At 45.7% G+C, this 13236-nt stretch overlaps 1 long non-coding RNA gene across 2 annotated transcripts; it reads left to right on the forward strand.

The window, feature by feature from the left end:
• The first annotated feature begins 535 nt into the window (after positions 1 to 535).
• LOC108513597 (uncharacterized) lies at positions 536 to 2895 on the forward strand. Of its 2 annotated transcripts, none has more exons than XR_001880944.1 (3): positions 536 to 651; positions 1630 to 2029; positions 2499 to 2895. It is a non-coding gene; the product is annotated as an uncharacterized LOC108513597 (long non-coding RNA). The 2 variants fall into 2 exon arrangements; XR_001880943.1 differs by having other exon boundaries at positions 536 to 646.
• The last annotated feature ends 10341 nt before the right edge of the window (positions 2896 to 13236 follow it).

Genomic DNA, 13236 nt, shown 5'->3' on the forward strand with positions numbered 1-13236 from the left:
TGCAAAAGTCATTAGGGCTAGATTGGAGGGCGGGTGACTGAGCTGGTGGGTGGAGGGGGGTGTCCAGGTGAGCCAGGCAGCCACAGGGGAGAGGGCTGCTGTGGGCAAGGAAGATAACTCAGGCTAATCTAAGACCTACTGTATGGCCAGGCACAGTGGCTCACACCTGTAATCTCAGCACTTTGGGATGCCAAGGTGGGTGAATGACTTGAGACCAGGAGTTTGAGACCAACCTGGTCAATGTGGTGAAACCCCGTTTCTACTAAAAATACAAAAATTAGCCGGGAACAGTGGTGTGTACCTATAATCCCAGCTACTCAGGAGGCTGAGACAGGAGAATGGCTAGAACCTGGGAAGTGGAGGCTGCAGTGAGCTGAGATCACACCACTGCACTCCAACCTGAGCGACAGAGCCAGACTCCGTCTCAAAAAAAAAAAAAAAAAAAAAAAAAGCCTACTGTAGCTAGATGTAGTTCTAGGAACATGTAAACATTCCATTTATCTGTCTAGTTCCTATAGCAACCCTGTGAGGGGAGTCCTGTTGTTCCCACTTTTCAGGTGCGGAAAATGAGGCAGAGGAGTTAAGCTATTTTCTCGAGCTACCACCACTGCAGTGATCTCATCAATGATGTCTCCCCAAAATGGGGGTGAGGTGGGATAGATGGGATACTGGGAGGGCAGCTGGGAGAACTGAGAAGCCACAGGCTGGGCGGGGTAGCCAAATTTAGCCCTCTGCCAATTCCTCTGGCTGTCGGAGGATCCTCAGACAAAACCTCCAAACTCCATCACGCAGCTCACAGTCCATTTGGGCAGACACACTCAGGCCTGTCTGACGAGCAACATAAACATGGCCAAGCGCCTCATGAGACGCTGTGGGTCCTGACTCTTGAACCAGAGGCTGAGTATGGGAGCCCCAACTCCCCAATTCCCATCACAGGCAAAGATGTGAATCAGGAAATGTTTCCAGAGAGCAGAGTTTACAAAAAGGGTGGCCTGGAGTGGCAACAAAGGCGTGGGCTTTGAAATCAGACAGACCCAAGTTAGAATCTCGAATCCACCCTTGTCCAGAGCTGTGACTTTCCTCATCTGTAAAATGGGATTCATTGTACTTACCTGGCAGAGTTAGGCTCAGCTCTCCCAGTAGAATGGAAGCTCTCTAGAACGGTGCCTGGCGCACAGTAGACCCTGTGAAATACATGTTGAATAAATGAGTATGGTTTTAGTACATCTGGCATGTAACAGGTCTTACTAGATAGTAGAAATTATTTCAATCCAGCACTTTTAGACTTTGGAGCCCATTTTCTTCTTTCATTTTGTTAATTTCCCTTCTCGGGCAGTGTCAAGATCCTGAGTCCTTGAGCCTCTTCCCCAGCCCCTACCAACCCATGTAGGCAGGATTCTTGGAGACTACAAACTGCTCAACATGTTAACCAGTATCTCAGTCCATGGAGATCTCTTTCTAGGATAGCACTTTAGTCAGGACTCTTTAGATGACAAGGACAAACACTAACTCGATCTGTCTTAATAAATGAACAAAGGAACTTACTAATAGGAGTAAATGGCTTCAGGTATGGCTGAATCCAGCTGCCCAGCTAATCTCTTTACATTTCTTATATGTATTCTCTTTCAGTTTGAATCTACCTTCAGGCAGCCTCTGCCCTTGTGATGGTAGGATGGCAGTCCAGCTTCAGGACTACCTCTCACCAGCTCAGCACCTTAGTGAAAAGAGAACTCCTCCCAAGGGTTTAAATACAAGCCCTAGGACTGCATTTTATTGAATGTATTATATAATGTATTATAATATACTTGAGTCACATGCCAAGCCATACCATGTATCCATCCTGGAAACCTGGAGGTGGAGTCAACCCCACCTAAATCAACATGGCCTGAGAATGGGGAAGGAGAAGTTCTCCAAGGGCAAGGCGGAGGTTCTTGACAGAAGAGGAGAGAGACGCTGAGTAGATGAGAAGAGCCAACATCTACCACAGAGCGGAAAACAACAACCTTGATTCTCATGACAAGCCTGAAAGGTAGTTATGATTCTTCTCATTTTGTAGAAAACGGAAGCACAGAGAGTCTGGGGACCCTGCCCAAGACCACATAGTGTGTCAATGGCAGATTCAGGGTGGGAATCCCCAAGGCTGTGTTCTTGCCAGGACTTTATAGAAGGAAGTGAGCTTCGCAGCAGGTCATGAACTAGCAGTTGGAAGATAAGTGAAAAGATACAGATGGCTCAGAATCCCGGTTTCCACAAGGGGAAGCTTCTGGGCCCACGCAGGACTGTTTGTGGTTCTTGCTCTCATCTCTGCTGAGTAGTACAGGTCTCAAGATAACTAGGTGCTTGCTTTTCTTCATCTTTCCCAAATCCCAGAACATATTGTTGGTCATGTATGCAAATCTTATAAGCAATTTATAATTTTATTTGAATTTTCTCAAGTCAGAAATAATTTGACTATAGCATTATTAAGAATTCTATTTTCAAACTTTTTTTTTTTCCAGACTTCTTGGTGGTTCTCTTTATTTGGAGAAACCTTTATATCTTCACACAGCTGGGATCTTCCAAGAAGGTTTTGGATGAGTACGCCTCAATTCAGTCCTCAAGACCTATGCTGCATTTGTTTCCTTCCCTCTTGATCCACCTCCAGCCCTCATTCAATTCTAAGTCTCATCATGCCTTTGAAGGCTGCCCTGCTAGTTTCAAACCTGTGCTTTTTCCTTTGTTCAATCATGACCCTGCTTATGACACTACAGAAAGAACAGCTTTGCAGACTCCGGACTTGGTTCCAGGTGTCTGCACTCATAATTTATGTTGCCCTTCAATTTACTTGTAGAATCTTGCTTTTCAAGAATTGGTTCCACATAAAGTTTCTAAGGGGCTTTTAAAACTGTAAAGCAATATAAATGATAGATGTTATAAAATCTAAGATCATTTGTCCATGTTATTCTCTATCTGTTGGTTCCTTCCTTATTGAAAATTGGTGTATAGATGGTAGATAGATAGACAGATAGATTTTTATTTTGGTCTATCTCCTTTACTAAACAGTGAGCTCCATGAAAATACGGATCATCACTGTCTTATTCACCATTATATTCTCAGCACATGGTATTGTCCTGGTATAGAACAGATCCTCAACAAATGCTTGCTAAATGAATGCATGCATGAGTGAGTGAATGAATGAAGATGCAAGTGGATGAGTGTGTGGAAAACATGGTCTGGCTTTCCCAGATGAGAAAGCAAAGGCGCCGGAGTTAGCTTCATCTGTTGCTTCCTAGCAATGTGACCCTAGATTGACCTTTCTGTGCTTCCATTTCCTCATCCTTGAAATGGGGAAAATACTTCACTGAGGACACCAAAAGATCACCTATGTGAATTCAATGTTTGATGTAGTAAGCGCTCAATAAATATCAACACCCTTCTCTCTGCCCTTCTTGGAGATTCATTAATGCCTACAATGGTGGGCAAATACTGAGTGTTTAGTGAATATTTTTTGATGGATAAATGGATAAGTTTATCAGAGTGATGGTGGCCACACGTTGGGTGTGGTATTTCCATTCTGGCTTGAGTGAAAACTGTGAGATGTGTAACTGAACCAAGAATTCAGGTAAGCACTGGGCATCATAAGAAGTTGGAATGGGGAGGTCAGTCGGGTCTGTGTGCGTGTGCTTGTGCATGCATGTGTGCATGTGGATTTGGGGAGAGGTGTGCAAGGAGAGGACACAGTTATCCAGCGTCCACTGATTGTAGTTTAGAATTTAAAAAGTTAAATTCTAAAAAGTTTAAGTTGAGAATTAAACAGGTACCTGGCAGCCCCTGGAAATTCTTAAGAAGGAAAAATATAGTGGGAATTCTCTTAGCACCCGCATGAAGGACAGACCTGAGCAAGGAAAGGCTGCAAAGCCTGTTCTAGTAATCTAGGAAAAAGAGAAGAAGGATGGGTAGGTATTCAACAAACCATTTTGACAGGAAAAGTAAGGTGAGGCAAGTCTTGAAGACTCCTTGGATCCATAAATCAAGACATCTTTTTGGGTATGGAGCAAAAGAGAAGAAGGGTCCAAATTGTTTTATTTTCCTTCTAAAATTGTAAGTGTGATTTTTTTATTACAAAATAATATAGCTCCACTCTAAGATATAATTAGAAAATGAAAGAAAAAATAATCACCCATAATTCTGTAACCAGAACACCACCGTGACTTCACTTTATGACTCCAAATCTATGACGTTAGGAGAATGAATGAGTCTGCTGTGTTCATGATGGGAACATAGAGAAAGGCTCAGAAGAGTGTTAAAGAGAGGCCATTGCTGAGCTCACTTGCTCATTGGCTTATTTGATTCAACACCACAAGGGAGACCTTAATAGCAAAAAAACACGTCTTGACATTGTGTTGGAATCTCCCAGCCTCTTTACGCAACTCTGATGTCAACAATGTCAGGTTACCTCCAACATGATCACCAGGGTCCTCTCCTTTCCCCACCACATAGTCAACATTTTAGTCTAGTTTAGTTTTTAATCTTTTTGCATCTGCTACCATTTTCTTATTGCATGTGATCTTCTTTTGGGAGCATTCCTTACTGTGTGTAGTCCTGGCAATCTGAATTCTTTCTGATACGTGTGTAGGGCAATGGTTGCTTGCCCTGTCCATCTGCTAGATGACCCCATCCTTTCCGTATTCTCCTGTTAGTGTCTGGGAAGGTTGGTTCATCAGCCTGTCGGTCTGTAGGTCAGCTGGCTAACCAGATTTGGGGGAGGCAGACAAGTTAGCCTTACAATCCACTGGCTCACTGACAAAATGATCCATTGGTCAATACGTTGGTCTGCTGGCTGGCCATTAGTCCAACTGTGCATTTATTGGACAGCCAGTCCCTTCATTGGTGTATCAGCCATGCCATTGGCTCAACCGTCCCTTGGTTATTTCACCAACCTGTCAGCCCGTGGGTCAGTCTCCCCATGAGCTTGCTGGCCGGTGAGCGCCTCAGTCAGTCAGTGAGCCTGTCAGTTGCCAGTCGGGCCACACCCCTGATGAACCCCTCCAGCTAGTGATCTCAGTCCTCACCTGAGCAGGCAGGGCATGGAGGGAGAAGCTCATTTCCTCTCCGGTGAGGTCGTTTGAAGTGCTCTGTCAATTCTTTGGAAACTTTAAATCAAAAGTTATTTATGAGGTACCAGAGTAAAAACAGCCTCGTCATTGTAAATTACTAGCAGCCAACTTGAATTCACTCATTTTCTTTTAAAATTTTAAAATACTTAGAACCTTGGTTTTTCTTCTTGTCTCTGCTCCCACTCCCTGGGCCTGCCTCCTCCTCCTCTGTCATTTTGGGGGGTTGGTTTTCAGAAGCATGTGACTTCACCAACTGCTCCTCATGCCAACCAGAGGTGCCAAGGTCCATGAAGAGATGAGTCACCCAGCTGGGAGAGGAGGCTATGGGGAGCCAGGCAGGTACCCAGACCCTGGGCCTTGGGCCTTGGGGTTCTGCTTAGGTGTTTGTGACCCTGAGAGTAAGGCAGTAGACCAGACCATGAGGCTGTTTTCCACTTGGAGGCCCCTCTTAGAACAGTAGAACTGGACAGATGATTCTCCAGGGATCCAGCAAAGAGGGTTAAGGAACTGTTTTCCTGCGGACTTTCCTTGCTTTCTGGGAGTGCGGGGAGGCAGAGTCTGTTTAATATTCAGAGTATGCTTCTGGTTAGAATGACTGAGAGAGCAGGCAGCATCCTGAGTGCCAGGACGCCTGGGTTCCAGCCCAGCCCACGGCCAAGAGCAGAGGAAGAAGCTGGCTCTTGACCACCACCTGCCTCCCCACTGAGCCACTCTCTTTCCAGGTTTCTTATGACCACTGCCCTCCCTCATCTCCGTCTCAGGCTCTCTTAGTGCACCTCAACTAATCTCCGAGAACCGACCCTGTGCATGGGATTGAGCTGTCAAGTTAAATTCAATAACAGAAATGTACTCGCTGCTTATTGAGGTCAGGATCTCCTGTCCTCTCCTTCAAATGGGCACATGCTTTCATTATTTAGGCACCAAATATTTATTGAATACTTGCTGCCTCAAAGCACTGGGCTAGGTCTGAAGATATAGCATTTAGTAAAGCAGGCATTGTCCTTGTCTTCCTGGAGATTAGAGTCTTGGCAGATTTAGGCATTAATGAAATAATAGCACAAAAATACCTCAGTTTAATCTACTGAGATAGGTGCTTTGACAGAAAACACCAGTGGTCTAGGAGGAAGACTATAACAAGGCTTAATCTGGTGGCACTTTGGGAGGCCAGGGACTTCTCTAGGTAAATGATTGAGTATGAAGATGAACAGTTATTATGGTAAAGGGAAAGCCAGGCACAGTGGCTCATGCCTGTATTCCCAGCACTTCGGGAGGCTGAGGCAGGAGGATCGCTTGAGCCCAGGAATTCGATAGCAGCCTGGGCAACATGGCAAGACCCTGTCTCTACAAAAAATGAAAAATAAAAAAATTAGCCGGGCATGGTGGTATGCATCTGTAGTCTCCCCTACACAGGAGGCTGAGGTGGGAGGATCACTTGAGCCCAGCACGTCGAGGCTGCAGTGAGCCATGTTTGAGACACTGTGCTCCAGCCTAGGCAACAGAGCAAGATCCTAACACAGAAAAAAAAAAAAAAAAAAAAAGGGTAAATGGAGGAATGATCATCTCAGGAGAGGGTACAGCACATGCCAAGTCCCTATAGAGGGAGGGAGCCTGGAACATCGAGGCAGCCAAATAAAGCTCCTTGCAGCTGTTGACAGAGAGTGTGGGAAGTGTGGTGAGATAAGCACATAGAGAGACAGGCAGGAGCTTCCTTTATTCATTCGTTATTATGTTCTTTCATTCATTCATGCACACATGCATTACACTTACATTCATTTTCTCATTCATTCCTGCATTCATTCAACAAATAACTTACTGGGTGCCTACTCTATGTCTGCCTCTCTGTCAGAGCTTGGTGACTGCAAGCAACAGAAACCAGGATTGGTTAACAGTGCAGGCTGGGTAGCTATTAGAAGGATGCCGAAGAACCACAACATTGATGGGATGTAGGAGGAGCAGGCTTAGAAAAGAAGGTTGTCTGGCATCTCAGGCATCTCCGGGAACCATAGCAACCATCTTGCAGCTGGACCTATAAAGTCAGCCACTGCTGCAAAGATAAGTGTCCTCTGGCCATTCTCCCTTTTTTGTGGTATCAAGATGCAGAGTTTTAGGAGGAAGTTCCCTCTGGCTGTCATATACTTGCCTCCTACCATACCAGGTCTACAAAATAAAGGATATAGTCCCTTGGCTTTCTTAATGGTTAGCCAGCCCCTGGGTTTCCACCAAGACTCCATGCAAAGAGGGAGTGGTGATTCTCTGAGGGATTTAGGGTATTCATACAGAAGATAGACAAATGTTTGGTAGCCCCAAGTTACCTATAGTTCATTACAACTTTCAAGTCCTAATGGTCAAGCTAGGAGCTCCCACAGCCTTCGTGGCAATGGTTCTCCTTTGGAATTCTGGGTACCATGTGATCTCTGATGCTAACACAAAAAAACAGCTTTTTGTACACATCTAGATGTGTGGCTTTTTTTTAACCTGGTGTTTGAGTTGCTTTCTAAGGTATTTCCTGATGACATCCTTGCTCCCTCTCAGGTATTATATGTGCGGGTGTGGTGGTGGTGAGGGTGTGACCCCATAGGGCCAGGTATGACTTGGCTAAGGCCACCCAGGAACTGGTGCTAGCGGCAGGATTTGGACTCAGGCTTAGCTGGCTCCAAAGCCAGTGCTCTTTCCACTACAATCCTCAGCCTTCAGAAAACCAGCCCTGCCCCGATCCTTAAGAAGTGGGTCTTCATATTCTCAGCAATAAGCAGGTGAGGCTAACCCCAGGAACACACTCTCTTGGTCTCTACTATGTCTTTAGGCGCAAGCTTCACATCCAAGACCTCGGGGTCTTTGCTTATGAAACAGGCATGAAAATCTTCCCTTTGGCACCTCTCAGTGTCAAGGTGAGAACATACCAATTTGATGTCGGTTGAGAATCTTTCGGAAGGTCAAAGCTCAGAATTGTCATGGTTCCCCTGAGCTCAGAGGCTGCAAAGGGTTGAGTAGGATGAGGCTCATGTAGGAGGCAGCAAGGCCTGTACTTAGTGGACAGGAAGGAGAGGTGTGCCTGGCTTTGTCCTCTTTGTTAGTGGAGAGGGGGGTAGGGGCAGTCACAAGGCAGAGGACCCCCTTCCCTGTGGAATCTGCTTAGGGTGCTTGCATGGGGGAGAGATGGTCCTTCCTTTGTGAGAAGCAGAGGAAGGAGGGAGCTGCTTAGGGTGTCTTCTCAGTGCAAGGAGAATTTCATCTTAAGGACCATTCCTTTCACCAATCCCCAAACGTCAGTTTGCTGATTAAATCATACGAGTGAGCACACATGTACACACACATGTCTGCATGTGGCAGGGCAGGAGGTGGATGTAGGAGTAGGACTGACTCAATATGCATGGAAATCAGACATGCCTTTGAGCAGGTCTGCTGAACTGGGGGCATGGACCCACCAGACATGATGTACAGGAGCCATGAGGAGTTTCCTGGAGAGAATAAGAACTTAAGAAGGACTTGGGCATAGACAGCTGACCTGGGAGGTCGCAAGAAGGGCACAGGTATGACTCCTTGGATTTGTCCCCAGCCCAAGTCCGTGGCTTCATATCTGGGTTCAGCAACAAGCTAGCAGCAGGCTGTGTGGGTAGAATGGAAAGTTCTGTAATACACTGGGCCCAGGAAGCCCTGCTGTAGGACTCAAAGAGGGAGAGGGCCATTCTCCCCATTACTGCCACAAATCTCCATGAGAGTTTGGCATCTGCAGGATTTAAGTGCAGCTGCCACAGGAGACAGGGGTGCAGCCAGAGCGCTGTGAGGAGATGTGTTCACAGGCACAGAGGGACCATCCTGGGGATCTTTGGATGGGAGGGGTTTATTTTACTAGATGCCCTGGGGGGGACTCATTTTCTACTGACTATGTACTATGTGCCAGACATTTTCTCCCACATTGCCTTCTCTGTGACACTTTCTCTAGCCTTCCTACTTCACTTTTTTTCTCTTCTCCTCTTCGGAATTTCTACCCATCCTTCATCTGTCCATCCATTCATTCATCTATCCATCCATCCATCCATCCACCCATCCACCTTCTCAGCAAAAGAGAAACACTTAGTGGTGATATGTCACAGTTTGTTAACCACTTCCCTATTGAGGGAAGCTTAAGTTATTTCTAGTTTATGCTCTTATAAACAATAGTGCAATGAACATCCTTGTGCATGCCTTGGAAAGTATTTATTGAGCACCTACTTTATACCAGATTTGTCCTATGTTCCTTTGTAGTATTAGTTAAATTTTTAATAAGCATGTCTTGACTTCCCAACCTTTGTAAACCAATGGAGTGTTAGGACCTTGCCTTTGCAGTCCCTATAACTCACTGTGCCTACTAGGTGGTTAAAAAACATCGAATGAATAAATGGATCAATGAATAAAAATAATGAGCCACCCATGGAGCCAAAATATGAGCCTCAACGGGGCACTACAGCTTGACTCCTACCAATGAATTCATTCCCGCTCTAGCTGTCTGTGGTGGTCTGCTTTCAGTATTTGAAGGCTTTTCTGTTTTTCAAAGCTTTGGCATTTGCTCCTGTCTGCACTTTAGTCTCTGTATTCAGCTTCACCAAAGGCTGGGAAGTTAGAAAGGGGAACAAGGAGGGGAATAAATGAAGTGGAGGCCCTCAGCCGTGAGCACGTAGGAGCAGAGTTCAAGCATCTTCAAATCATCCTCCCACGTAGCTCTAGGCTGCAGCCTCATTAAACAGCTGCCCATCCAGCACCTGCTCTCCATGTGCTCACCTTCTTGCCTTTGCTGGTGCTGTTCTCTTGGCTTGGAATGCTTTTCCTCATTCAAACGCCACGCCCTAAAATGTTTTCCCAAACTTTCTGCTAGGCAAAGCGAATGGATCCAATGTTCTGCTCTGGCAAAACCTTCTGTATCTCTTCCCACGTTATAGTGGCCAACTCTCCAACTGCCCTGCGAGTTCCACTAAGCAGGCACTGCAAGGATGACAAACAGATTTTACCTCAATGTGCCATCTCTGATTAATTAGTAGTGGCCACCCAGAGTGATCTGTCTAAAGCAGCACAGGCCAATCTAATTTTAATGGGAGACACATATAATTTAAAAGTTTCCAGTAGCTGCATTCAAAAATGAATAGATAAATTAATTTTAATAATATATTTTAACACATTATATTCAAATATTGTCATTTCAACCTACAATGTATATAATGCTATCAATGAGATATTTTTCATTATTTTCTTCAGTCTGGAGCCTTTGAAATCCAGCACGTATATTATACTTACATCTCAATTCATGTGCTAAATCTTTATTAGAAATGCTTGATGTCTATCAAGGTTTTATAAAATCCACAGTTGGAAAAGTAGGTTCACATACCTAAGTTACCCCCAAACTTATGTAAAATTTTTCAGTAATGAAATTATCAGCTGTTACATTCATTTATTTATTTATTTATTATTTTTTGAGATGGAGTCTCCCTCTGTCTCCCAGGCTGGAGTGCAGTGGTGCAATCTCGGCTCACTGCAACCTCTGCCTCCCGGGTTCAGGTGATTCTCCTGCTTCAGCTTCCAGAGTAGCTGGGACTACAGGCATCTGCCACCACACCTAGCTAATTTTTGTATTTTTAGTAGAGATGGCGTTTCACCATGTTGGCCAGGCTGGTCTTGAACTCCTGACCTCAGGTGGTCCACCTGACCTCCCGATCCTTCCAAACTGCTGGGTTTACAGGCATGAACCATTGTGCCCAGCCCAGCTATTACATTTAAATTAATTTTTAACATTAAAATACAGTTTCTTAGCAGTGCTAGTTACATTTCAAGTGTTCAACAGCCCCACATGGCCAGTGACAACAGTGTTAGGGAGTGTCTATCCTGTGCCTGATATTAGCTATTCCTAGTTTTATTGACCTCTTTATCCCCAGCTCCCAGGCGAGCTCACTCAATTTGTGAAGGAATGCATGAGGCATCCGCTGCGTGGATGTCTTAGCAAGTTAGGGTGTACTGAGAGCTGGCACATTCAGCTGTCTTACCCAGAGAGGGAAAGGGTGCTAAGGAGCCTCTGAAGTTTTCTGAGGAGGGGAGACAACAGCAGATTCGCACATGAAAGAGATAGCTCTGGTATTGGGGAAGAGACCAGGGGGTGGATGTGCCTGGGGTGGGCAGTGGGCACTGGGCAGGGAGGAAGCACTGCAGTTACCAGCTCAGAGTTAGACAAGATGGTTAAAGCCACAGTCAAGGCTGGGCACCGTGGCTCACGCCTGTAATCCCAGCACTTTGGGAGGCCAAGGTGGGCAGATCACATGGTGAAACCCCTTCTCTACTAAAAATACAAAAATTAGCCGGCTGTGGTGGTGCATGCCTGTAATCTCAGTTACTGGGGAGGCTGAGGCAGGAGAATTGCTTGAACCTGGGAGGTGGAGGTTGCGGTGAGCTGAGATAGTGCCATTGCACTCCAGCCTGGGTAACAAGAGTGAAATTTCGTCAAACAAACAAACAAAACAAAACAAAAAAAACAAAAAAAAAAAAAAAAAAAAGCCACAGTCAAGATATTCTGGCTCCTTCTGCTCTTGGAAGGAAAGTCCAGAGAACTGGTAATCATTCCAGTTCTGGGGAAGGGCTCCTTTCTCTCAAGGAAGGAGCTGTATTGTTGCTGAATTTTTATTGCTACTGCGATGCATTGACCTCATTCTGAGGAAGGAGCTAGATGCCACAAGAAGTGTGGAAAGAACAGGGTCCTGAGTGAGAGGCTCTTCAAGTTCAGCTGAGTGGCCAAGTGACCCTAGGCCAAGTGACCTCACCTCTCACAGGGGGCCTGTTAGGATGCCCCTTGCAATGTGTGCTTGGCAGGTGGTGATGGTCAGTGCTGCATGTGATAACCCATATAAACTGTCTCTTAATGGGCTTGGCACATAGTCAAGGTAAGGACTTAGGCAATGGCAGTTGTGGTTGATATTAGTGTTATTACTCACACATGAACATCTGCAATGTATGTTAGATGCAAGGACTGAGATAAGAGAAGGTGTCATATAGACTGGAGACCCCCACATTACCCTAGGACAGGAGGGACCAGGCATGGGTATGTTTTGAGACAGTGCCTTGGGGAGACTTCTCATTCTAGAGTGAGGAGATGGCAGGGTCCAGCAGAATGGTTCTCATCATGGGTACTGATGCCAGTTCACCTTGTGAAATTCCAGCTCCACCACTTACTAGCTGTGCCTCAGTTTCCTTGGCTGTGAAATGGGGAGCATAACAGTTTCCTCCTTATTGAAAGTACTGTTTGCACTGTATCATTTTACCACTCTTTTATGGGCAATGGTACAGTCTTCAGCTCTCCGGTGACCCAGCCAGGCATCTGGTGGAGACAGTAAGAAGGGCAAGGCAAGGTTCTGCCTCATTTCAGCAGGGAGACACAATCGAGTCCCTCCCTGGCTCTGCCATGTTTCTTCAATACAGGAAACAAGACTTCATACAAGGAGCACCAGCAGGATTTGTGGAGATATCTCAGAGAAGTCCACAACCACAAACTATTGCTCACAAGTGCACAGTGATGGGCAGTGGGATAATTGGGGAAAGTCAGTTCCAGTTCCAGGCACATAACCAGAGGTCACATCCTTGGCAATGCCAACTTTACCAATAGGCATCTTGGCAATTTAGATAAATGCCTCCCCCAAAGCCAGGGTTGCATACTGGAAGCATCAGAATCCCTGGGGAGGTTTTTAAAAAGTACAGATTTCCAGGCCTGTCTCAGGCTCTTCAGCCTGGATCTCTGGGTGCGGGCTCAGAAATCTGTATATTTTTTAAGCCCTACCCCTACCCCCAGGTGATTCTGATGCACAGCCGGGATTGGAAACCACTGGCTTTCAGCTCTGAAATGGGAGGGGTACAAGAATGAGTATAATGCCAACTGAACAAACCCAAGGATGTGATATCCTCAGCTGCAATGACAGATGCCCATACACTCCAGCCCGTAGGATTAACTAACAGTAGAGGGCATGACAGGGCCTATTGCCATGTGACCCTTACTCTTGGTGACTCCCTCTTCCTGGAATCCTGCTCACTTTTCTTTCTAACATTGTGACTTCTCTTGTTCTAAGACTCAACCCAAATCCTGCTTATGAAGCCCACTTTAACTGCATCCACAGAGAAGAAAGTGCAGAGT

Source organism: Rhinopithecus bieti, unplaced genomic scaffold (assembly GCF_001698545.2).
Source record: "Rhinopithecus bieti isolate Rb0 unplaced genomic scaffold, ASM169854v2 scaffold_30732, whole genome shotgun sequence".
NCBI classification, from domain to species: Eukaryota; Metazoa; Chordata; class Mammalia; order Primates; family Cercopithecidae; genus Rhinopithecus; species Rhinopithecus bieti.